This window comes from Zonotrichia albicollis, chromosome 1 (genome assembly GCF_047830755.1).
Source record: "Zonotrichia albicollis isolate bZonAlb1 chromosome 1, bZonAlb1.hap1, whole genome shotgun sequence".
In the NCBI taxonomy this organism is placed as follows: Eukaryota; Metazoa; Chordata; class Aves; order Passeriformes; family Passerellidae; genus Zonotrichia; species Zonotrichia albicollis.
Genome location: NC_133819.1, coordinates 66,033,950 through 66,058,855, shown reverse-complemented (window position 1 = coordinate 66,058,855; position 24,906 = coordinate 66,033,950). Strand labels below are relative to the sequence as shown.

Genomic DNA, 24,906 nt, shown 5'->3' with positions numbered 1-24,906 from the left:
AAGGCCATATTTGAGAGTACTGCATTGAGTTCCAACTCATTCCATCTACCATGTTACCATTCTAAATTATTTTTCCAGTTACATTTCTGAAGTAGAATGAGTCTTCTCATTACAATTTCACAAAACAATGAAACATGGTAATCCATAAACCACTGTCACTTTTGCCTGGCTTAGAAACAAATTTATAAAATCTGCAGCTTTATCTCACTCAGATCCCCTGCTAAACAGATCCCTTCCAACTACTTCCAAATGGACTGGCCTCTGTGAAGGGTTTTTTTCTTACATTTTCCATCACTCAAAAAACAATTAGGTAGGGTATATAAAAAAAGCTTTCTTCACCAGATGGTCTTTGTTTTTTAAGACTGCCCCTACACATTACAAAATCTGAATTCTACTTGATAAAAATCCTCAGTATTGATGCTGTAATGCCAAGATACAAATCTACAGCAATCCCCAAAGCAAAGGACAGATTGCACATTTTTGGGTAAGGTCACAACAAGTTCTTCTCGTCTCTGTGCTGGCTGCGTCTCTGGAGGAGTGCTCCTGATGTCAATATACTGCAAAATGCAGGACCTCGGCTTCACTTCTACCTTCCTCTCGTCCCCTCTGAAAGCTACCTGTATTTGAAGTATCCTTTACGTATTTTGATGTAAAGGTATATATTACGCCTTTAGGTCGCTCACCCTAAGATGCTATTTAACCCTTTCTTCTGGGCTAAACCTGCAGGCTCTTCTGCCACCTCCACCACACGCACACCTCCGGCTCCAAGGGCTCCAAGGGCGGGGGGATCCAAGGGCTCGGCGCCCCAACACCCATGGGCACTATAGCCGCCTGCCTCAGAATTAGATCATCTTACGCTGATTAAGAGAGTTCAGGACCGGCACCGCTTGACAGCCAGGTCTGCACAAACAAGCCGAGGGCATTTTTAATAACCCGTCCGCTGCCGGGACCCGGGGCGGGGGCTGGGCCGCAGCGGAAAGCCCCCTCGGAATCGCTCCCTGCGCTGACGGGGGGCTCGGCGAAGGAGATCCGGCTTCGGCCCCAAAGAGGATCCCTCGCATGCCGCGGTATTTCGCTCGGGTCTCCCCTCTCCCAGCCCAGATTACTCCCTTCCCACTCAGCACCCGGGGGAAGGGAGGGAGGCAGGGAGGGTAAGGTTTCCCGTGCGCAGGCCGGCGCAGGTGACAAGAGGGAAGTCGAGGGGCAGCGCGGGTGCCTGACCCAGATACCTCCAGAGCACTGCACGCCCAAGGAATAACTCTGCCGCCCCGCCACCCCCGGCCGAGCCCGGAGTCGCCCCCACATCACTTTCCCCCATCCCCAAGATGTCCGCTGAGGCCGCTCCTGCCGCCGCCACCGGCGGGAGCGCACCCGCGGCCCCGGCCGCGCCTGCCCGGGGCCAGGGGGTCGGGCCGGCATCCCGCCCCTCCCGCCGCCGCCTGCTCTTGAGTTACCTGTTTTGATGACCCGCGTAGCCTTTTTTTCCCCCCTACTCTCTGCAATGAAAATCCGCGGCCGGTCACTCGCTCCCCCCCTCCCTCGCCTCGCCGCTGCTCTCCTTCCTCCTCCTCCTCCTCTTCCTCCTCCTTCTCCTCCTCCTCCTCAGCGGGAGCCGGTGTCAGTCAGTCACATCAGCTGCCCGGGCAGGCAGGGAGAGCAATGCCCAGCGGCTTCCGGGAGTGCCAAATAAAGACAAGTCCAGAGAGGGAGAGAGACGGTGGCAGAGATGGAGAAAGAAAGCAAAAAGTGGGTGGAGTGTGAAAATGGAGAGAGAGGGAGAGGGAGAGGTGTCTCACGGCGGCGGCTGGGAATCTGCGGGGAAATGGATGCGTGGAGCATCACGGAGGAGCAGGGGACACTGCAGGCAGCCCAGGGTGGATGCCGCTGATACGGTGGCCCTGCTTTTGCCCGTCGGGCACAGCTTGAGAGGGTTGGAAGTGAGCATCCCACAAGACACTGCCGTGGTCCACAGTGGGAAGGAAGAGTGAGGCTCCTGTCGAAACCATCAGACCCCTCACCTCACACGGCAGGGAAGGTCGAGGACATCCTCATGTACACCTGGATACTTCATTGCCTGCTCTGGGCTGGACTAAACTGTGTCAGCCTGACCACAGCTTAGCTGGGCCCACGGTGGGGCTGCTGCCTTCATTCAGTGTGCCATGAAATCCGGACTTCAGTGGGCAAACCCTGGTGCTTAGGCCTCATTTGTCAGGCTCGCCGGGCTTCGTAGCAGTCCGTACCCCGTGCCAAATGGAAGTGAGAGTGTTCTGCAATTGTGTTGTGCTTGTCACCACATGGTCCAAAGGGACCTTCACCTGAAATCTGCTTCACGTGCTCATAACAGATGAATTGGCTTTTCTGCACAGAAGTCTTGGGAGAGGACCATGAATTCACAGCCTCTAGAGAAACAGTATGCTCTGAATGGAAAAAAAAATTATTAGATGGTGATTATAAAAAAGATTATAAAAATCCACATATTTTTCAAGTCAATATAATTTTCAATTCAACCTTGTGGTTATGTGAAAAACGGTAGCACATTTTTCTGTCATATATATAGCTTATTGTAGAAGAATTTATGTTTCATTTCTGATGGTCTGACAGCACCACTGTAAAACATAGAACACAAGGATTTGTTTTAATTGTGCAGCAGTTCAGTGTGGGCTGAGGAAAGTCATATTTTAACAAGAATGTCATGGTTAATAGCAGTTCACAGACCTCACATGCCTAAAGTCGATGTTAAGCAAAAGCAAGCATACTGCAAGGATCTGTCTGGGATCCAAGCTCAGTAATGCAGACAATGTAATTGGCATTGGAAATTGCAAAAAAATCAGTGGCACAGTTTCCCGTATGAAGTGAAACGAACTAGTTCTCCTTGGCGTGTACAAGCAGACAGATGAAATCAACAGAACAGCACATGTTTTAACCAGAGTGTCTTGCCAAAACTTCCAGAAGGGTAAAGGTAATATGGAATTGAAAACCTGATTGAAAAAATGCACAGAACACAGAAACTACTCAAGAGAGACAAGAAACAAGCCAGAAGATTTCATTCTGGAAGGAAAGCCCAAAAGGATTAAGAAAAAGTGAAACTACTACACTTAGAGTAAAGCTCCAGGTCTGTATTTCTTACAACTCAGAGGAAAAAAAAATCTCAAGACTTGTGTAGTGTCTGCATAATAAGTTGAAACTTTAGGATGATAAATGCAGTAGAGTTTCTGTAGAATCTCGGTTTAATTTGAGAAAATGTAGTTAAGTGATGTGGTAAATAGGTATGATTAATGCAAAATTGAAACAGTAATCAATCTTGATACAGTAATTAATATTTGAAAATAATAATAAAACAGTTAAAAGATGTAATGTCAAGAAAGAAAGGGAGAGGAGGGGTTCCACCCCCCCCCCCCCCGCCCCGTCCTGCAGATGTTCAAGGACAGGAAAAAGCAAGAGATAACAGTTACTAAAAATTAACAGAAAGAAGGGAAAATCTGTTTGGGTCCCAGGAAAATGCCAGCTATAAGAGATTTATTGCTTTGATGCTTAAATGTAGTAATATGTTAGTTTTGGCTTACATTGTACTGGCTTGGTGCGCATGTGTAACCCAGGGGTGAGTTGAAGGACATCGAAGAAGAGGAGAGGCCTTCATCAAAAACAACCCCCGAAGACTTGTGTGACCACCTAAATTAGTGGTGGAGCATGCGTGGTGAAGGTGGTGATGAGGGCGGAGGTGGAAGTGTGATGAATCAAAAATGGGAGGAGATGGCATTGACACATGGCATATAAGGGGTGATTTTCACTTGGCAAGCTCGTACTTGAGGTGGCAAGGGTCCCAGAACCCTGCCTTCCTTACCCCACAGTTATCTTTTGCCTATGTGCTATTGTTGGAACCAAATTATCCCTTATTTTAATCAAATTATATTGTCAATATTTCAAGTGCATCTGATTTTATATATTTTCTAAACTATTCCATTAAATTGCTGCTACCTCTAATATTGTTTGGTTTTTTTCTGATGGGATAATTGGGCAAACATAACAGTGATGAAAAGTTTTATAAGCTCTTATTGTAAGAGCTCAGTTGAGCACTTCACATCATCCTTTTATATAATGGGCATACAGAAAAGAAGGAGAAACTATGAGGCATTCCTTTTCTACGGAGAGTTTTATGAAGCTACCAAACGACCATATGCCCTACATGTCTAAAACATGTCTGTAATCCATCTTTGCTCCTGTCTTCTAGTCCTTTCTTCACAAAACAGTCAGCTTAATTCTTTTTACCCTAAGGAGAATTTTGGCAAACATAAAAGGCTTAGTCTAAGGTAAAAGGAACAAGTAATAAATTTAGTAAGAAGAGGAAAAGAGGAGATTCAGTAACTGTAAAGTGACCTCATAAAAAGCAGGAAACCCAATGGCAAGCAAAGATATAAGATGTAGTGCCTGAAAATGCTAGAGAAGAAAGCCTTGCAGTTTCTGTAATAAATAAAGGTGATCTGAAGAACTTCAGAACTTTCAATTCAGGCTGAGCAACATCCCCCTAAAGGGAAGAATATGAAAGATGTGCGAATTTTGGACTTTGCAAAATATTATATGTGCAAAAAATTGAGTAGATAGCATGCATTTATTCTCTTCCATCAGGAAAAGGGATTGGACAGCATTAAAGAATAAGTTTTGAAAGTGGGTGTTGGAATTGATGTCAAGTGAAACACTGAGCAAGGAATGACTGGAACATCAGGCCTTGGGGCTGGCCACTTTGCCCTCAATCTGACAGTACATTCAGATATACAGAAATTACATTGATGCCTGTAATTGAAACATTAACAGTTAAAGATTTTTATTGATGTACTTTTTTAGTGAAGACAGGGTCACCAACTTCCAGATCAAAACATTCCAAAGAAGACTTAAAATTCTAACTTGGGCCGTAGTCCTCTTGAAATTTTGAGGAGCTTCTATTAAGCAAAGCAGTGCAGTAATAGCCCTCTTGCAGGAAGTTACCCTGCTAAAATGTAGCAGTTCATGGAATCTAGTAGATTTGATTTAATACAACTTTATGATTCTTTTTTCATTTTACTTCCTAACATTGCTGCTGCAGACAATCTGTGCCAAGGCTGATATGTTTTATTCCCTTTTATAGAAGAGTGTATTTCTAAAGTTGTGCAGGGATCCCAAAGAACACATCAGAAGCCGTAGATGCAGGCTATCAAAATCTCTGTAGAATGACAGCATTGTAACCTACTTAGAAGAAAATACTCTGATGCATCTTTTATTTGCATACATTTTTTTTCCCGCAGAAGAAGACTTAAAAATGTTAATTGTTACGTTCCTAGTCTGTGTTGAAAATGGACTTTCAATGTATATGATTGTAAAATTTCTCTATTGATGAAAGTTGCACCTAAATGGTTCATAGATTTCTGGAGAAAACCACAAATATTGTTGCTTATTGCCTTAATTTCATGCAGTCTGTCTTTGCTGGGGCAATGCAGAAAATATGGATTAAAATTGCAGAAGCACGTACTGATGTGAAAAGAAATTGGACTATCATGTGCAAATATTGGTAGTGTGATTTGCTAGAGGTACTTAAATAATATTGGAGTGCATTCAGGACATGTCAGGATTGGTTTTGCTTACCAAATCTGCTGTTTAGTCTACAGAATTTGAAAAACAACATATAGCTAATTAACAAAATGGATCCCTGAAGAGCCCTTTGTGGTTATCTTGTACAGATCAAGTGTCAAAACACGCAGAAAAAAATAAAGGGAAGATTCTGCCAAAGAAGTGGACAGCTTTTCCTCTTTCAAACTGGGGTGAAATCTGTCATTCATTCACCTGTAAAATATGCAGGCAGATTCAAATTACATTTCATTTCATAGCTGTCATTCTTTTGCTTTTTTATCTCTTCTCTGCATTCTTTTTTACGCAGTGAGCTCTGGGGGTGTGGGCTCTCATAATTGCACATTAATTAGTTGCATGCTTCTTTTTAGACATGGCAACATAAAAAGTGAAGTGATGAGCACGCGCTTATCATTAAGTGTGTGAGTAATGGCAGCCCCGTGTAGCTGAGCACTTAAGCATTCCTGTTGTATTTATGCAGCTTGTCACATAGGGATGGAATTACTCACTTTATAATTCAGAAGATGTTTAAGGGCTTTGCTGTTTCCAAGGGGAAACTGTTCTGATCTCACAAATACTAATCTTTGTGACCACTTTTACTAATGGTAGTTGTGTGGTTTCATTCAGTTCCACAGAAGTTTTGGGAAAGCTCCTCAGTGGATATGGTAGCTCAGCTCTGCTAAGTATTTACATTGCCCTGTCTATTGATGCTCATGGTTGTGTTTTTGCTAAACAACCTGTTTAGTACACTATGGCGTTCTGTTATGGATTTCAAGTGAAATTTTGTGGTTTTCATTTAATTACAGGAAGAAATTTGCAAGGAACTTCTAGTGAGGATGATTTGACTGAGCAAATCTTCCAAGTATGTGAGTGTAGTGTTATTGTGCCACCTTGATCTCTCTTGCTGTGGATCAAAGCTATGGAAGCAGTAGTCAAAAGGAGTAACAAAGTCTTACTCGTTGGTCAGTGTTAGTTTTCTCATTTTAGGATTTTGGCATTTCTGTTTAAGCTCCCTGGTCCTGTTTTCACCTTCCTTTCAATCTGGGATGCAGAAGATTGTTTAAGAGAGACTTGGCAGTATTCTCTAGTGAGGCCCCAACACAACTGAACAAAGCAAGCTACTGCTTCCAGCTGAGTAGTTGAATGTATAGTTCTGCTTTGGTAGTTTCAGGACAACTTTACCCTGATGCTGGCTCACTGTTCCAGGCCCAGATGTGAGCTGTGAACCATCTGAGTAGGATAATTGCAGCTACTTAAATGTCCACGCTCTCAGCCTAGTCTGCCAGTGCTTTGTAAGCCATCTGCAACAGAGAAAAATGCTAGTGCACCCAAACACTGCTGGAAGTTAAATAAAGTTTTTCATGGTCATCTGCATGCCACAGCTTCTTTGACTTGTGCCCCACTATCCCTGAAGCTCCAGTCACTTTCAGAATGTGCAAATGGGTCAGGCATGGAAGTCTGGTGTTTTAATCTGGGTATTCTTGCAGCTGCATTTTTTCTTTGTAGGTGACATGTTTTCCTTGTTGTCTGCTGCTGTGTTTCTTTCATCACCATGTGTGTGATGGCACCACTGTTGTGATCAGAGCTTGTCAAGACTTGCTGTGTCTACGACATCAGTAAAATGCATCAGTCTTCTTCATGTACTACTGACAGTTAAAATCACTCATTTAGTGATCAGTCAAAGTCATTTTTGCTTATTGCTGAGGAGGTGACTTCCTTTTTTTCCCCCAGTAAATTCAGGTTGTAGTTTGTTTTATTTTATCTACTAGTGGTAGAAAGCATGGAGTCAGCTCTAAACTTTTTCCTGGGAAGACTTAAAAATGATTACCAGAGTTCAATATTCTTGTTGCATAGGAAAGCCCTGACAGCTGGTGCAGCAGAGGTACTGAAAAATCCAGATGCACAGAAAATAAGATTTTTTTCCTGAAAAACTGGGGATATTTGAGATTCTTTTTTGTTAATAAATTCGTTTACTGTGCAAACCATTGGGCTTGAAACTTTTTTTTGTTTATTTAAAATACAGAATTGCCTGATTCTAGGGAATTGTGCTTCAAAGAAAACACCTAATTGTGCAATATTTGTGGTAAAATCACATGAATTGATAGCTTAATAAGATTGTTTTTACAGAGAGAAGACTTTGTAAGATCAAATAGCAATGAGGACAGATAACCAATGTGTATTCTGAAAGAAATTTAGTGTTACTCCAAGCATTTACATAGACTGTGCCCTTATTTAAACAGTGGTTCCTAAGTAGTGTAACCCCAGTTGTGGTCATTACAGGCCATGTAAATTAAAGAAAAAGCCCCTTAGAGACAGAATTCCTCTGTTCTTCCTCAACTGTTAATAAGCTGCCAGGTGACATTTGCTACCCCCTTCTCCCAAGGCTGTTCCTAGTTGGTTTTGTCCATCTCCAAGCTCCTTTGCACTGTGTGGGTGAGGGGAAAGCAAGAAAAGCACTTAGTCCCTGTTAGATCTTTTCACTCAGGCAGTAAATAAAGACCTTTACCTCAACATAGTCACCATGCTTGGTCTTCTCCTGTAAGAGCCCATTCAGCTATTGACAGCTATCTTCTGTAAATACACCTGCTACCCTAATAGAGAGGGGGCAACCCCATGAGTTTTGAATGTGAGTCTTTGAAATATTTTACCTAGTTCTTGAAAGAATCTGAGGTGATTTATGCTTTTCCCCATGCAGAATGCCAGGCCCTACAGCAATGCGAGTTTTCTTCTGATCTTTCAACCTCTCCCTCAGCCAAGAACTTGAAGAGTCAGGATATCTCAGTTTTATATCCTCCTGCAAAATGACTCTGCTGGCAAGGATCCCTAGGTACAGTACATTACTTATATTATTATGCAGTTTTGTCAGACTAAATTATTATTTTGCAATTTATGACTACCTAGATTAGGGATGCAGTGCTGATCAGGCACAGCAGCATACAGCCTAGCACAGTCATTTACTCCAGCTTTTATACTCTTCATAGCAAGTGGAGTGGTATCTTTTTATTTTAAAATATTTTGAGAGCTTTTTAAGGCTAGGCCCCTTTTCTGAAATCTTTCTCAATACATGATTTCTCCAAACATCTGTGGCAGAAGGATTTCCTCTGTTGAATAAAGAAGGTGTTATTTTGGAAATACAAAGCCAAAAAAGGGTCTAGGATGAATCAAGCTAAGGAATAGAATAGAATAGAATAGAATAGAATAGAATAGAATAGAATAGAATAGAATAGAATAGAATAGAATATTTCAGTTGGAAAGGACCTACAAATGATCATCTAGTCTAAATAGCCACATTACCTTACTTTTTTTTTGATTTCTCAAAAAGGGAGGAGGAGCAAAGTAAAGTAACAAAACAGAAAGAAAAGTAACAAAATATGCTTGATTTTAATATCTAAAATGGATTGGAGGAACTATAAATATTTCACACTGATGGGATGAAGTCCTGTTTCTCCTCAAGTTAGTAAGTGTTTTGCTGCTGGCTGACAGGGTCAGCATTTCAGCCTACATGTCTGAATGAATGTTTTCCTTGAGTAAATGTAGGCCAATCATGTAGGTACCAGAAATAGTATTTTTGTTTCAAAACCAGTCATTTATTTCATTCTTATTTTCTTGCTTCCCTGTATTTACAAAGGCTCTGCATATATTGCATTGTGTTTCTAAAAGCTATCATTTTCTTTAGAAAAGAATATTGTTTGCTCTCATGAATAATTTATCTTGGAGTTCTCTTTTAATCCCTCATCAGATGTGCCATTCTTGTATCTTCATAAAGGAGAAGAAAGGAAAACAACACTCTAAGGCTGATCTATGAGGTAAACCATGAACAGTAAAAATATATAAAACCTTGGTATAAATAAGAACTTCAGTTTTCATTTTAATTCAGTTGTTTCAGTACTTCTGGAACAATACTATTGATTATATACAGATTTCCACTACTCTAACTGACATCACAGAGTATGAAAAGAAGCATGAACAATAAATATGATGAAGATTTGATACTTAACCTCGAGCTAATAAGGCTAACTATATATGTAGGTTTTGAAGGGAAAAAAGAAATACTTGGAGTATAATCTAAATAAAACAGCGAATAGTACGTAATTTGTAATATTTGTGAAATAAATAGTTGATAAAAGAACTTTTAATCCAAGTTCCTATATATCCCATTAGGTTGAAATATAAATAGTTTAGATACAAAGGAGAAAAAACCTAGAAGCACCTTCATAGACGATCTGTGGCCTACAGATGCTTGTTATTAGGTTACTGTTGTTCATTTGGTGTGCACATCAGATTAGCAAGAGACCTTTCTGCATCCCAGTGAAGTTCAGGTCTATCTTGTCCCTCTGCTCTGTTGGAGGTCATCTACCTCTACTGCCCAGCTGCTGAGCTGGGACACTTTTCCAACTCATTTCCCCACTATAAGATAGGCACCACAGATTGAGTGAAGTGTGTTTAAAGCATCAAAACTGCATGTTGTGGTATTTATAAAAGGTTAAATGGTTTTACTGCAAATAGTTGGGTATTGCCATGAGCAGTGTAATTACAAAGTCAAGCCAGTAGGCATTCATCTGTGCCATGGCTTACAAATGGTTGTTCAGGTGTCTGAGCAGACCAATCCAGCCTCTTCCATCCACCAGCTTCATTCATCCTGCAATAATCAGCTAAACCTGTTCTGCTTGCCTGTGCTTGGCTGCCTCAGTGTGCTTCAGTGGTTTGTCTGTGGCTGCTGTCACCTCTTGTGTATGCACCTTAGAGATCAGCACAGTTAGGGGCCACACTGGGGCCTCGGGGTCAGCAGCAGCAGGGAGTGAATTGCAGAGAGTTCTTCTGCGAAGCATTTCATAAAAAGAAACTAAAATGTGTCATAGTAACACTGGAGTGAAATCTTCTGGGGAAAGATGGTCTCCTTAACATTCCTGGAACCACAGGCTCATCTATGTCATCAGTTGGGCTGAACAACACATGATCCCTTTCTAGAGTCATTCATCAGTATTTATAATGGTTCATCAGCATTAATGTTATAAAATTGAAGAAGCCTAAATATTTCCTGAAGTGCAGCTTTTCCAGGAATCCCTGTGGTATTCATACCATATCTTCCTTAAAGTGTTAATTTTAGTTATTGAACAAATTTGGTAGAGAACCTGATGTGCTGCACATATGGGAGTTGCTGGAGATTGATTATACTGATTATTGTGTTATACAGATCTCCAGCCTAAAGGCTGTATGCATATCTTCTGTGGTAATTTCAATTAATAAAAGCAGGGAAGAAAAGAAGGGACAATTGCTGTTTTGGTATTACTTGTTGTTTTGATATTTGTTTCTACATTTTCCACTTTCCTGTCGTCATTTTGGATGCCAGTTCCATAACATCAATCTCAACCTTTTAAATGTTTTCATTTTCTGAAATGCAAACACTAATTTTCAAGAGCACAACCAAAACTCAAAAGTTAGTGTCACATTTCTGACTGTTTGCTGAGTGACAACAAATAACAAGCGTTAAACCTCCTTAGTACAGGTGAAAATACACTTATTAATTCGTGTTTCCTGATACTCTCCAGGAGGAGAATGATAAGCAAAAGCTCAGCTCCTCAGAGATGTTTAGGTTCTCTACAAAATTACATTTCAGTAGAGAGACTTGATGGATGATGGGCAGTGCATCTGTATGTGTCCAGGGGCTGTTTTTAGTAGTTGGAAGTTCATACTGGAGCCTTTCTGAGCAAAACACCTGCTGACTTTAGTCCATTTTTGTTTGAGGGAGAGCCTCAGGTTTAAAGGTCTGTTTATTCCAGGGTGATTGAAGTCAGCACAAGTTTAGTCATTGACTTGAGAGAGTGGGTGGCAGATTTTAGGGATCCGCTCCTGTTCCAGCCTAAGTCCGCTTGAGCAGTTACCATTATTTAGTAGAAGATAGCTCTAATTCAGGAAATAATTAGGAAAAATGTCCTTAAATCCTTGTGCAGTTGAATCAGCTCACCTTTGAAAAAGTCTCTCTCCTTCTCTTGAGGCTATTGACAGGAGCAGCAGCAGCAGCTGCTGTGTGGGAGAGTGTGTGTGTGTCTTGCCCAGCAACCTCATTCACTGACGGTGGATTTCACCTCCCACGCTCCACCTGCAAAGACCGGGACTACTCAGTTTCTATCCAGCACTGGTGGATGCAGCCTGGCGTTAATACTTGGCTGGAAAGCACTTGCAGTTTCCCTTTTTCAAAAATTTTGGGTGCTGGAAATACACATCCATTCCCCCACCAAATGCAAATTCATGATCTTCAGGATAGGTGGAAAGGTGTGACTGCATGCAGAATTATGAATGGAAATGAACCAGTCCCAGTGTTCTATTGGGACTGGTTTGTCGTGTGTGTGTGTGTGTACAGATCCATTTGTATAAGGATCCATTGATCCATTTGTATAAGGAATTGCAGTGCTAATAGTCATAGTGGCTGCTCCTTTGTTGTCACTGTACACATTGAACTGGAGACTGCTGTTAAAATACTCCACCAAGAACACAGGAACGTCTGGTTTTCTCTCTTACTAATTTTTTCCAGTACTTCTTTAGTTTGTAACTTTATTTAAAGAAAAATGGCCACATTATCTCTTGTTTGATTTTGTTTTATTTGTATGATAGAATATATAAAATACAATGCATAAAATTGCATAATGTGTAACGAAAATATATTTAATATTAACTAATATTTACAAGTAAAATAAAATGGAAAGTTTATTAAATTTCTGAGGTATAGAACATATAATATGTAAAAATATCTATCAGAGAATCCCAGAATTTTTTATGTTGGAAGAGACCTTTTGAGGTCATCTAATCCACAGGCCCCTAAATTATCTTTTTTTTCAAAAGAAAGCAACTTTTTCATTTCAGCAAGACTAGTTTCATACAGCTTCTTCTGTCTTATTTAAACCATTTATTTGATGCATCTTTAAAAAAGAAACCAAAGATAAGGATTTAAATTACATAAACTATAGAAAAGAAACTCGCTTTTTAGAAAATTACTAGTAGTTTAATCTAGAAGAATGATCACAAAGTTCAGCAGTGTCAGCAGCTACTGGTCCTTTGGAACTAATAATAACAGGATGATTTTTTTATAGCATTTACAATTCCATATCTGATTTATTCTATGATTCTTTAAAATAATCATTCTAATTGTGGAGGTGTCACCTCTTTAAAACTGGTTTGTTCATTCCGTATGTGAGCCACACCCTGAAAAACCGAAAGGCTTTGCACATGCCTAATTTAAGATTTAACCTAGCATCAGTGTTAAACCTGTTTCAGTCTGTCATTCTCTTGCTGAAAATGCTGTGTAACTCAAGGGTTTCTATTTGCTCCTTTAGCAAATCAGTTATAATCTGCCTTGGCTCACAGCTTAATTCCTGCAGCCGAAGGTGCACAGTGTTCTATTCTTCCACTGAAAATAATTGGGGAAAAAATTCACTGCCTTTTCATTTTTTTGTTGTATTGAATGTAACAAGAAGAGCCAGCTTGATAGCACTGTAAGCTAAACTCTCATAATTGTGCTCAGGGCAAACAAGAGACAATCAGAGCTCCTCACACAGACACAGAAACCTTCAGCCTTTCACCTACGTGCAGCTTGTTTTGTGTATTCTTACAGCGCTTTTCAACAATGTCTTTGTTGCTGATAACCAAGAACTGGACTGGTATCACTCCTGATTGCTCCTGGACTTCTGAAAAGGTTTTGTGGGAATTTTAAAAAAGGGTTTATTTATTCATGTTTCTTTAGGATACCATGATGGTACAGTCTAAAAGATCCCTAGCTTTAGAGTTGCAGAATCCCTGGGAAGTTCGGGAACCTGACTCTGCAGTGACCTTTTCTGAAACAAAGGTCAGCGAGCCATAGGCAGACTTGCCAAGTCAACTGCTTTTCCCTGCAGACTAAAGCTTTGTGGCCTTATCCACAGATCTGTTAGGAAATTTGGCCAAGCCACTGCTTTTTGTTGTCTGAGGCACAATATGTGTGTCAAATGAAGTTTCATACTAAGTGAGAGTGATTTCAGTAAATGGAAGTAAAATTTGTGTTGAAAGAGCTTAAATTCCATCCTGTGGCTCCATATATGTTATTTCCAATTTATTACAGTTTTAATGATTTCCTAGATTCATTCATGGGATGTGTTTTTGTACAAACCTCACTCCTATTTTCATGCTTGTTTTTTTTGTTCTCTCAAAGTTGAGAGGGATGGAACTTATTTGGCACATTAGGGAATTATCTTCCAACTGTTTGGATTAGGTTGGGATCAAAAAATTACCTCATTACTGCTCTTAATACCTCATTATTGCTAACTCATTGTTTCCTATGCCTTTTAAACACAGGGGTTTAATTCCTTTATTTCAGAGGATCATTTTAGGAATAGGAAATCTGGAGAGGCCATTAAAGTTATTTTAAACAGATTAATAGAAATGTTTTCACAGTTGGAGGTGGCTTGAGGTGACAGTTTTGCTTTGACAGTGTTGTGGGGCTTTTTAGTTTTGAATGAAGATTAAATTTGGACCATGACAAATATATGATCTTTCCCCCTCTTCATTCAAACTTCTGTTTTTCTGAGAAATAGACCTCAATACTGAAAAGGCTGTGAAAGCTGCAGATTTTACTGTATTGAATCTCTCCAGTATAATATTTTCACTATTTTCCTTTATCTGTGTTTATTTGCATCTTAGATTAGGGCACCTGTTTAAGGCAAGAACTGTGAGTTCAGGTAGTGTTACTCAGCCAGTATATCTTCGGAGACAAATTCAGTAAATTTTTCCATTGATATTTTAGAAGGAGATTCTGTTTTTACTTAGTACACTTTGGGTTAAATGCTCAGTTCTTCTAGGTCTCCAGAGCTTACAGGAAGCTCTGAGATCTGCTGCTTTATTGCTACTGCACATCTGACCCAGTGCCCATGGAGTTTTTCACTGAAATATGATCTGAAACTAGGAATGTGTATGCTGCTAAGGATTTAAAACTTCATTTGTGTGGTGTAGCAAAAATGCATGCCAATCAAACATAGCTTCTATATTGAATATTTTTAGGTCATTTAGGTCGCACAGACTTCCTGCTAGACCTGGAATTCAGACACTGGACACAGATATGACCCTGGGAAGTGGGAACTCTGAGGTGTTGACAGGGATTAGTGAATTGTGGACTGAGATCAGTCAAATATGTTACCCCATAATTTTTTATTAACTTCAGAAGCCTCAGTCAAGGTACTTATAGCAAAATTTGAATATGTGAGTCACAGACCAGATCCTGTGGATCAAAAGCTCAGTGGCTGAACTTTGCACTGGGCTTTATCAGAATAAGTTGCACTTGAGAGTTCCAGTGATACCTGTTGCTGCTGCAGGGTCTGGGTTCAGATAGCTCTGCAGTGTGGCAGCTCAACACAAATACACTCACCTGGAATTTGTTATGTGCTCTAAGGAATAGCTTGTCATCAAATCTGCATACCAGTAATCGTATATGCAGTGAATAAAGGTAGATTGTGCCTGTCTATGGCAAAAGGCAGGGGAATATACATCACTTGGCTGTTTCGCTTTTTTATTATTCAGTTGGCTCAATTGACTCAAATTAACTTTTTGATAATTTTCCGGTCAGGTTCCATTTGTTTCAAAAGGATGACAGATCAGAATTTGTGAGACTCTGTCCTTTTGTATTATCAGGAGGACATAGTGACAGAATTTGAGTCTGGCAGCACCATTGGCTATTTTGGCCAGTGTTGTACAGGATGAGGTGGGATTGGCCATTACCAGCTCCATGAACGTGTTGTAACAGCAAACATTTGGTCGGCTCTACAAGTTGTAACTACTGACACTACACTTGTGGTGCTGTCCAAAAAAAAAGGGAGGATAGTAGTGGTAGTGCATCAGATAATGCTCAACTTAATACAATCAGTGTTTCAGTAATTGAGGGAATGTTGGACTTCATTGCATGTCCCTGATCAGTTCTGAAATTCTGACGCAGCTTTGTGAAGAAATTAAACTTTCTATCATAATTTTGTTTATGTGCCACAACTTTTTACACTTGTTTGCAACTTCTTAGCCCATCTTTTAAAAGTTATGGGTTTGCTATGACTAGGTATTCATTAAATGCCTGCTACTTTCTTTTGTTTGAAGAGAATTCATTTAACAAATAGATACACCATATTGATTCACTGTCTTGGCTAGGTAGAAAAGGCTATTAAGATCACAATATCACTCAAATATCTCAAAATAACTTGTATAATCCACCCTTCTCTTTTTATTGTAAAGAAAAACGCTGTTTTTTTCTAGCAGGTTTTTTTTTAACAACAGCCACAACAATATGTCACAAGATAAACTCGGTGAAGCTACACAAGAACAAAACCTGGCCCACAGACACTGAGTTTATTTGAAATTCATGTACACAGTCATGTGAGGCTTTTGTGTTTGCAGCTTTGTACCATTCCACCTGGGCTAGATACCTGGCAATACATCTTAGGTGTTCCACATGTTGTCTGGCTCTCAGTCCACACACAGATGCATGCGTGTGTGTGTGTTCACACTGCAGTGAGCAGAAGTGACTAAACACAGCCGACACACTGAGCAACAAAACAAAGTAGAAATGTTCAGGAAAAGGCTATGCAGAAAAGACGTTTGACTTTTACCCAACTATGTTTGGCTGTATGTGTGTAAGGGAAAACAGGCAACTTTGTGCCAGCAGTAAAATGATGTGTTGATTGGAACAAAATAACCAATATCTAAAAAATACATGCTGTATGGATAAAGTGAATGTGTTACATACATGTTTGGTGTTCCACAGCATGCATAAGATAAATTCAATATGCAATTAAGTGATAATTTTTTACTATATTTGGTTAATTCTTTCATACCCTAGTATTTCATGATAGGGATTCAAGTCTGTGGCATCTGTTCTTAACTTACAGTCTGTGGTCTTTAGAGAATTGCAAATGTTCATTTGCAGAAGCTACATGGGACTACATATCACATTTAATGTGCATGTTGTACAGCATCCCCACTGTGTCAGCTCTGTTAACTAGATGCTGACACTAGATATACCAGTAAATTTGAAAATAACCAAATCAAAATTATATAGCTCTCACCAAGGACTTGGAGATCACTGTGCACTTCCATTTACCCTCATAAAAGAACATTTAATTGGATTATGTACTTACAAAATTTCAAATTTGAAAAGTGTGGTGCTACATGTTTCTTCCATTTTTTATTTCTCTTTGACTTTTTTTTTTTTTTAATAACTCTGTACTGGAGACACCACTTTTTGATATCATATCTATCAACCTGGTAGTGAGTTAGCAGTAGAGTTGCTGTTGATATAATACATTCATAATTTATTGTGGTTTTATATTGCTTTTGTGATTGTCTCTAGGAACAGTCGTTAGGATTTAGTTCAGTATTAATCAGAGAGGCAAAGCTAGGCAATCACTGTCTTCTATTTCTATTTGAAAAAACAAAACAAACAGCAGAAAATCTTTTACATTGAGAAAATAACACTACAGAAGCAAACTTTACCTTAGGTGAGCTACTCCTCTTTGCATCCTTTTACAAGCAGGAGAAAGAGGATCCTTCTGACAGCAATTCAGAGGATTTATGTGTCTGTCTCTTGACCACAAAATAGGACTAGGGCAATTTTTCTTGAGTAAAGTTAATCTGTGGGGATGAATCTCAATTTGCTTCTATTTTTCTGCTTTGCATCAGACTACAGTATTCAGCTAAAATGTAAGATAGAGAATCATAGGATTTGTCATTATCTGCTAATGCTAGTCTAATTAATTACAGGAACAGGATATATACTATCCTGTATACGATTTGATTTTTTTTTAAGAAGGAAAGTACTTAAATCCATTCTTGCCATTTAACTTGATGCAGCCTAGATATAGAAAGTGATTCTGTGTTTTGTATACTGAATATGTAATCCCATTCTCATTTCTCACTGTCAAAGATATCTAGTGATCTCATGTGGAAAGCTCAGAGTGCTGTGTCATGGTCAGCATATTTGGTTTCTTTGGAACTAGGCAACCCCAACTTTGTCTATTCCAAATAACAACATTTCTCAGTAATAGGGTTCTTTTTAGAGTATTGATAGTACCTGGCAGGAATGGAGAACTGTGTGTGCTAGATGATGGTCCTAAACCAGGACACCTAGTTAATTGTGGAATTTGGTTCTCCTTTATTTCATGAGCTGACTTCCAGATTCCTTCTCTTTGTACCAGAGAAGCATTTTGCAAGCAATAGGAACCAAACTGGGAAGGAACCTAGGATTTTTGTTCTCAGATCTGGTAGCAATCTTATTTCTTGCAAAGATCTCACAGCTCTTATGACTTTTGAGGTGTTTTTAAAAACGTCTGCTAATGCACTTTATTATATCCCTCTAATCTGAAGACAAGACCACAAGACCCACCACAAAGTTCTCTGAAGGTATCTGGAGAGCTCTCCATTATTTCACTGTGCTGTGGAGAACACCGCTAGACCCTTTGAGAGGGAAACTGCTTTCAGACAGTATGAAAATGTTTGTGATTCTGTTAAAAACCTCTCTTCCTACCTCTCCTTCTGCTTGAGCCTGTCAATTCTATGGTTGCTTCTCTACTGCCCATTGTAGTGACCTAACTGGTTCTTAAAATCAAGCTGCAAGCTCCTCTTAGTGTTTTCAAGGCCTCATAATACAGTTCCTTTCTCCCTCTAACAGTTTTAGAATGAGCACACAGATCCAGAAGTCCTTTTCCTCATCCTGTGTGTCCTGATTTTGGCCAGTTGTTCTCCAGTTAGAATGGAACTGCAGCACTGTGCTATGAGTTGCAGAGAGGAGAATGGAAGATGAGCAGAGAATCCTTCCTCCACCGTGGGAGAGAAGGGTTCCTTTCTCAGACACCACCAAACATGTGCCTCGTTCTACAGCCTGGTGCAATGTTTATAAATGGATTTTCTGAGTTCATGACCTATTTCAAAACAAGTGCCAGAAGCCAACACATTTTGTCCTGGCTCATCTGGGCACAGTGGGCACCTGTTGCACAAAGATTCTTCACCCTGGTCTCTCCCATGGGTAAATCTGAGCTTCTGTCTGGATAAGAAAAGGTCTTGAATAAAAAGGAACAGCTCTGAGAGAATCACATAGAAACTTAAATGATATGCAGATCTTTGGGGTTTTAAAAATTATTCTTTTCTGAGCATTCAAGTATGTTTATTCAAATGGCATTGTTAAAATCCAGGTAGGATTTTATAATTTCATATGACCAGATTCCATTTTACTTTTGCCCAAATGTGGAAAAAAAGGAAGACAAATAGCTTTGAAATTTGAGTACATTTAATTAGATGGCAATTAGAATTTCCTATAACCATATAAGTTTGGGACAAAATTTTACAAACCATTCTACATGAAAGCATTACCTGCTTTCTAAAGTGGAGAAGAATGCATGAGAATCACCACCAGGTGTGTCTAAACTGTCTTATGCAGTTAAGAGGAATCTGTGTATAAAGATTTTTTCTTGACCATGACAGTTAAAGGACTAACATGTACCAATCTATGTTTCTTAAAAATACATGGAGCCTTTTCCATGTCAGTTCCAGAGGCTGCAGTCTGCAGGAATCGTGTAAGGATTTGGGATGCTCTTGGGCTAGTGATTCCAAATTATAAGCTGAAATGACCTGAAATTTCTTCTAAATTTCAGAGGTGTTGCATAGTGTGGGAGATCTGACAGGTTCTAAGAGAAGGGAGACCAAGATACACGAGATCTGTGGAACAGCAAGAGGTGAGATTTGATTATCTGGTCATAGATCATTGTATTTTTACCATTTTGGTGGTTTAGCACCATGCTCTCCTCCCCCTCTCAGCTTCCCAGCATTCACTAACAGCAAAAAAATAAAAATTTCAGTTTGGTGCATGAAAATATCTAAAGGACTCAAATGAGATTCCTATTAGGTAGAAATAGGCTTTGGAAATCTGCTGTCATCCCATCAGCCCACAGAAACACTCCAAAATATCGTATTCTGGGGGAGAGAATGGAAAATATCTAGAGCAACAAATGTGGCAGCTGGAAACAATTTTTAAAAAACCGGGTAGGCCAGTCATATTATGAGGGGTAAGAGAGGCAGCTGGGAGATTTAAAAGAGAAGGCCTGGGAGCAGCTGAAAGGTGCCAGCAGTCTGTTAGTGAGAGCATCTGAGAGCTAAATGGCTGCATGTGATGAGAAAACATGCCAAAATGATAAGAAAAACAGCTGGAGAAAAACAAAATTTCAAAGGGATGGATATGCAAATTCTGCTGACTATTGAATGGGTAAATTAATTACTTGGGTTTTTTTCCTCTCTGCTCTCCTAAGTTCCTCTTGTTTTCACGGATCTTTTTTCAGAATCTGCAAGTGGCTTTTTCTGCTGCCTCTTCTTCCTCTTGACCTTTTGTTTCCTCCACAGAAAATCATTATTTCTGAACAATACTGTTAATTTGTTTATAGTCTCTAAGACCAAAATTTTAACTGCTTATTTGTCTTTTTCTTCACTTGCCTGTTACTGTGAACGTGAAAACCTTTTGGTGGAACATCATTTTCTGTGAAGGAAATACACAGGTAGTGGTGGATTTCAGTAGCTCCAAGTGTCATTCTGGGTAGGACCTGTAAGATTTAGATGGCTTTGTATTACAGAGGTCTAGCTGGAGGAGCTGGCAGGCCTGGTCAGCTGCCTGTAGAATGTGGCAGGGACTAAACCAAGTTTGTAGTAAGAACACGGTTACTTTGGAAAGTCAACTTTAAAAATGTACAGATTTTCAAGGTTTTACACTTTACACTTGCAAGTGTATTTTTGTATGTATTTTGCCATATATAGAATTTTTAGTTTACTTTTATGTGATCACATATTTGAATCTAGTGGAGGTGTGTGCACCAGTGATGTAAAGACATATGCCAATATCTGATATAATAGCATGTTCTTTACCTTTGTCTACTGTTTTTCAGCTGTGAAAGTAAGAGACAGTATGTATGTACTTTTTCCCTACAGATCATAAGGAACAAAGAGCTTATGTGAGAAAAAGAGTACAGGAGAAGATCTTAATAGATTCTGTCTCATCAAAAACTGAAATACAGCAACATGAAAAGAGCAGACGTGCTGTCTAACTTCTCTGAAGCTGTTTGCTAATGACCTCCAATGAACTAGAATGTGTTAGAGGGCATAGTTTCAGCTTGAAACCTGTGAGAAGAAAAAATAGCAGACTGAGAGAAGGATGCAAAACGCATTAAAGAGAATGGAGATAGTTAATAATTATTTTGCAACAACAAAGCCGTGATTAGGCATCAAATTCTTGACATCTTTCATGCTGCCTGAAGCACACTGTTGTGTCCAGGAAGAGCAACAGCATTTTTGAAGGGCATGAAAATAGACTTGTGGAGTAGTAATATAATAGAGCAAATTGAAAGGGGGAGAGAGTATAAAACTGCATATTAAAATATACTAGAATGAACCTTTTTTAAAGAGATCTGAATTATTACCACGTATTGCTGAAATATAATTCATTATGCAGCTTATACTAAAAATTTTAATTAACGAAAATAATAATGTCCTGTCAAAGGATTAGAGCCCAATATGATAAAATACTAAATGAGACAGAAAGCACAGGAAGCACTTTCCCTTTTCCAGTAATGGAAAGTTATGCTTGTCTGGCAAAGAGAAAAATACTTTGGAGTATAAAAAAAAGTAAAAAAGTGAGTAAAAAAGCATGTTCATAGTGCAGAGGAATTGTTTTCAATGAAAGCATTGAAATTAAGTTTTCAGTCACCTGAAAGCCTTTGACTGTTAAAGGCTTTTAAATAAGATCTATTTTTAAATAAGATCTATTAAATAAGATCTATTTAAATAAGATCTATTTTAAATAAGATCTATTTTAAATCTTTTAAAAGAGATCTAAAAATATCTTTTAAATAAGATCTATTTTTTTTTTAAGTCTTTGACATTATATATCTCTAATAGGAGCAATTAATAAAAGCATAGACTTGCAAGAAATTCTACATATAAGATGTAGTGTTGGATGTTTTATACTTATATAACTTATCCTCTTGGAATAAGAGATTTCATCTTCACTTTTTTATTTTCTCCATTATTAGCAGCAGACTAGGCAATTCATTATTCTACATTCTGGTGTAAATATAGATGGCTTCTGCTTTAAAAAAAAAAAAGTAAATTGAGAAATGAGCTCTAGTGCACGTATCTGAAAAGAAGTGAGATAGTGGATTTGAGAAATAATGGGGGAGGCACTGTCCAGCTAGGTTTTTTTAATGCATTGCTTTTGGTAGTTGAAATCACTCAGCCTTCTGCACATCCTGCTTTCCAGCCTGTACCTTAAGAAGGTGTTTGTCTGTAGCTTGCACCACCTTGTGACTTAGGAGAATTTTCCCCCCAGGAAAGGTGCCTAGGGACATGGAGCTGTAGAATTTGAGAAAGGAGGAGTCCAACCAAAAGTGGTTTGGTTAGTTATATTTTTATTTAAAATGAGGCAGTCATGGAGAGACTGAATTTGCAGGACCTCCTGCAGCAGGAGCATGAACCTGTATATCCAGACAAGCTGCTGTGAGATCTAGGGATGTGCTTAGGCAGCTCCATTTAAATGGATCACGATACATTAATTTTGTAGTTGGCATGGCTTCCACACATTCTCCTCTTTGAGTGAGTGATGTTACTCAAAACATCATTTCTCAAACAATCCCAAGACTGCTTTTTACTGTTCCTCAAAAATGAGAGCATGTGAAATTTTACTACTGATTATTTGCTTCAAACTCTGGGAAAGAAACTGAGCATCGCTTAAATATTTCTTTTTCCCCTCCTCTCCTCTACACCGTGTCATTATCTGAAGAGGACCCTTCATCACAAACAATAACATGTCCTGCCTTTTTCTTCTTTCCAGCATCAAATTGAACAGCAGAATTGTTCTTCCACTAAACCCACACAGGTATTAGGAGTTGTTCCCGTTCTATAAGTTTGAGAGCTGATCAATGCCTGGTAGAACACAAAGCTGCTTGAAGGGTTTGCATGCTGCTTGCTCTGCTCCACAACAACACCCTCATGAGTTGTTTTCTGGGGTAGCCAGACAGACTTGCAAACACCAAGAATCTTCTGAACACCAGTGTAAGTCAGCAGTGCTGTTAAATGTTCTTTGCTTGAGATCACTGCTGAATTAGGAATTAAAGTCAGTATCATTAGATCTTTTACCTGTATGAGTGACAGAACCTGAGACTTTGTAAGTAAACCTGCTTAGATTGAAGAACATCCCACCAAGAAACAATTTCTTTTCATGTTGATATATTTATGATTTTGTCCTCAGAGGTCAACAAATGGGCAATAACCACCCTTGTTCTCATCCAGTTTTTGATCTCCAGACAATCATACCATATTCATAATCACATTAAACACCTCAATAAATATTGAGACTCCAGTAAACTCTTTTATTGTTTGCAATTAGTTGTACTTTCTCCATTACCAAGCAGACTAGTTTTTACCCCTTTGGAGCAAAACTTTCTGGTCTCCTGCAGTTCTCTCAGGGCACATTCATGCATTCTGTTTTCAGTCTGGGCCCTGGCTGGAAATTAAGCTCATTTGATTGTGCCTAAAGCTTGCTATTCTGTTCTCTCTGCAGCAATGGCTGTGGCAGTCAGCATCCCAGCTGTCCTGCTGAAACAAGGGGTCATTAATACAGAGCAGCCACATTTCAATAAACCGTATCTTAAATGCAATAGAGACAGTGCCTGCTTCTGCCTAATGCTGCCATTCCCTGCATTTAGGAAAGCCAGATTCCTTGAGGCTCCTCCACACACTGTTTGTATCTCTGCCAACCTGTATTCTTAGAGAACTGCTGGCAAGCACCACTGCTGTTGTCGGGATCTGGCTAAGGCACTTTGTACGTTTTTTTTCATTATATTGAAGACAAGACACAAGATCTTTGAAGCCAGCTTCATTCTTGAAGTTCTAGTGGGCACCAAGACCTTCTTCCCCAGTGTGGTGGTTTGACCAGGAAGGAGTGGGAATTCTGGGAAGCTGTGGTCAAACCAATGAAGGTTTTGGGTTTGAGACTGGCACCCGGTGTAGCCAGTGGGGTTTGGACACACCTCCGAGAATACACAGGGGTTAAAAGCAGGGCACTGCCCTTGGCACTCTCTCTTGGGACGTCGCGGCGAAGAGGTCAGATCTCTCCCCCGTCCAGCCCAGCCGCTGCTGCTGGGCGGGGGAGGGGCAGCCATGCGGTAGGCCCGGGGCCTGGACAGAGATGGGGGTGAGAAAGCTCTCAAGGATGGAAGGGTGGGGGAGCCCCAAGAGACATCGGGCAGCCATTCCCCCCCCAGGAGGGAGAGAGAGGAGAGCCGGCGTCTGAATGTGATAGCAGCCGCCCAGGAGGAGAAAGGGGAGGGAAGAGTGCAGCCTGGCCGGTGGAGCAGCAGCACCTGTGGGAGTACCAGCATTCTACCAGCATTCTGAGATAGACAGAGACTGAAAACTTTTAACCCTTTCTTTCATGATTGGGGCCTTGCAAGAATGCTAATCCTCCTCGAAGCTGAATAAGAAGGGAGATAAGAGATGAGATGAGACAAGGACCTGGCCCGAAGAACGTGGAGATGATTGGATGGGGAGAGATGATTTGGAGTGGCCTTTTGGCTGGACTTTTCTTGTGGCCATGGACTCAGTTGTTCCTGTGACACAGACTGCATTTAGGGGGAGGCAGTGCCTCAAAACCAGGAGGGTTCATTCGTGAGGACCCCCCGGCCCCAGGGGGTTGGAAAAATATGGGGGGGACAGATGTCCCAAAGCAGAGACTGTGCCTTTTTGGAGTGAGACAAGGCATCCTTGAAAGACAACCCTAAAAGCAGCTCTGGTCCATGCCGTCAGTGGTGAGAGCACTGGGCATGGAAGGAAGATGTCACAAGCGGCAAAAGGACTTTTTCCGGGCGGTGCCGAAGTGACAAGGAAGCACACGAGGTTTCAGTGTGTTTCCAGGAGAAGCCTATGGAACAAGAAGGACTCCTTTCCTCTTCATGAACTGCAGTTTGAGTATACTAAAGTGTGGGGCCAAGGCTGGGCAGTTGATTTGGGAGAATGTATCGGATTGGGAAAGTCAGGGAGTGGGGAGGAGGAAAGTTTTTTTTGTAAGGTTTTCAATTTCTTTTTTTTTCTTTTCCTTATAGTCTTTCCCTATTTCCCTGTAGTTTAGGTAATAAAGTGTTTTTTATGTTTAAGTTGGAGCCTGTTTTGCTTATTCCTGGTCACATCTCACAGCAGACACCAGGGTGAGGCATTTTCATGGGGGGGCACTGGCTCTGTGCCAGGCTCAAACCATGACAATTTTTGGTTCCCTGA

The 24,906-nt window shown here is 40.1% G+C and overlaps 1 protein-coding gene and 1 long non-coding RNA gene across 3 annotated transcripts in view; one reads left to right on the top strand and one right to left on the bottom strand.

Annotated features, from left to right (window-relative positions):
* Positions 1–1,849, bottom strand: part of CAP2 (cyclase associated actin cytoskeleton regulatory protein 2) — a 68,679-nt gene extending 66,830 nt beyond the window's left edge. Inside the window, exon 1 of one of the 2 annotated variants that reach the window (XM_026799815.2) lies at positions 1,455–1,849. The gene's annotated coding sequence lies outside the window, so the exon portion shown is untranslated. The remainder of the gene's footprint in view (positions 1–1,454) is intronic. The other variant, XM_005481748.4, reaches the window with a different exon arrangement.
* LOC141729386 (uncharacterized) lies at positions 398–21,033 on the top strand. Its single transcript, XR_012580876.1, has 5 exons — positions 398–1,067; positions 8,291–8,422; positions 9,335–9,401; positions 19,248–19,328; positions 20,569–21,033. It is a non-coding gene; the product is annotated as an uncharacterized LOC141729386 (long non-coding RNA).
* The last annotated feature ends 3,873 nt before the right edge of the window (positions 21,034–24,906 follow it).